The sequence below is a fragment of the Austrofundulus limnaeus genome, unplaced genomic scaffold (assembly GCF_001266775.1).
Source record: "Austrofundulus limnaeus strain Quisiro unplaced genomic scaffold, Austrofundulus_limnaeus-1.0 Scaffold2929, whole genome shotgun sequence".
Classification (NCBI taxonomy): domain Eukaryota; kingdom Metazoa; phylum Chordata; class Actinopteri; order Cyprinodontiformes; family Rivulidae; genus Austrofundulus; species Austrofundulus limnaeus.
Genome location: NW_013955331.1, coordinates 9,256 through 11,306, shown reverse-complemented (window position 1 = coordinate 11,306; position 2,051 = coordinate 9,256).

Genomic DNA, 2,051 nt, shown 5'->3' with positions numbered 1-2,051 from the left:
AACATGTTAAATGTCTGGTTTAACATGGTAAATGTCTGGTTTAACATGGTAAATGTTTGGTTTAACATGGTAAATGTCTGGTTTAACATGTTAAATATCTGGTTTAACATGGTAAACATCTGGTTTAACATGTTAAATGTCTGGTTTAACATGGTAAATGTCTGGTTTAACATGGTAAATGTTTGGTTTAACATGGTAAATGTCTGGTTTAACATGGTAAATGTTTGGTTTAACATGTTAGGTGTCTGGTTTAACATGGTAAATGTCTGGTTTAACATGTTAAATATCTGGTTTAACATGGTAAACATATGGTTTACCATGTTAAATATCTGGTTTAACATGATAAATGTCTGGTTTAACATGGTAAAGGTTTTGTTTCACATGTTACATGTCTGGTTTAACATGTTAAATATCTGTTTTAACATGGTAAATGTCTATTTTAACAATGCAAATGTTTGTTTTAACATAGTAAATGCCTTGTTTAACATGTTAAATGTCTTGTTTAACATGGTAAAGTTTTGGTTTAACATGTTACATGTCTGGTTTAACATGTTAAATATCTGGTTTAACATGGTAAATGCCTGGTTTAACATGTTAAATATCTGGTTTAACATGTTAAATGTCTGGTTTAACATGGTAAAGGTTTGGTTTAACTTGTTACATGTCTGGTTTAACATGTTAAATATCTGGTTTAACATGGTAAATGTCTGGTTTAACATGGTAAATGTCTGGTTTAACATAGTGAGGGTTTGGTTTAACAAGTTAAATGTCTATTTTAACATGGTAAATGTCTTGTTTAACATGGTAAAGGTTTGGTTTAACATGCTAAATGCCTGGTTTAACATGTTAAATGTCAGGTTTAACATATTGCATGTCTGGTTTAACATGATAAAGGTTTGGTTTAACATGGTAAATGTTAGGTTTAAAATGTTAAATGTCTGGTTTAACATGGTAAGTGTTTGGTTTAACATGGTAAATGTCTGGTTTAACATATTGAATGTCTGGTTTAACATATTACTGTAAATGTCTGGTTTAACATGGTAAAGGTTTGGTTTAACATGTTACATGTCTGGTTTAACATGTTAAATATCTGGTTTAACATGTTAAATGTCTGGTTTAACATGGTAAATGTCTTGTTTAACAAGGTAAAGGTTTGGTTGAACATGGTAAATGTCTGGTTTAACATGGTAAAAGTTTGGTTTGACATGTTAAATGTCTGGTTTAACATGGTAAATGTCTGGTTTAACATATTAAATGTCTGGTTTAACATGGTAAAAGTTTGGTTTAACATGGTAAATGTCTGGTTTAACATGGTAAATGTCTGGTTTAACATGGTAACAGTTTGGTTTAACATGGTAAATGTCTGTTTTAACATGGTAACAGTTTGGTTTAACATGGTAAATGTCTGGTTCAACATGGTAAATGTCTGGTTTAACATAGTAAAGGTTTGGTTCAACATGTTAAATGTCTGGTTTAACATGGTAAATGTCTGGTTTAACATGGTAAATGTCTGGTTTAACATGGTAACAGTTTGGTTTAACATGGTAAATGACTGGTTGTGGCTTTTCTCTGTTTGACCTGACAGTTTCAGTTTTATCAGATAAAACAAGGACTGCTCATTTAACCTGACTCTCCCTGTCCCCCTGTCCTCCTGTGTCTCTCTGTGTCCCTGCAGTCCTGTCTGTGCTGCTGGTGTCCCTCAGGCTCTCTGTCCAGCAGCACGCTGCCTCTTCACCACGTGGCCAGTCTTCAGTACAAACACACCGACCCCTGAGGGCCCGGAGACCCTGATCGCGATTTAAATATCAGATTTTATTTAAATACCACAACTTCTTTGTCTCTGTTAGCAAAATATCCTACAAAACAATGGATGAACTTTAAAAGAAACCTTTAGAAAATAATCACTGGATGTTTGTTAAACTGTTTCAAGATGGCCGCCAGCAAACATGATGTATGATTCTGACTCTGAGGCTCAGAACAGAACCTGGAGTTATCCATCCATCCATTTTCTGTACACGCTTCTTCCTTTTCAGGGTCGCGTGGGTCACTGG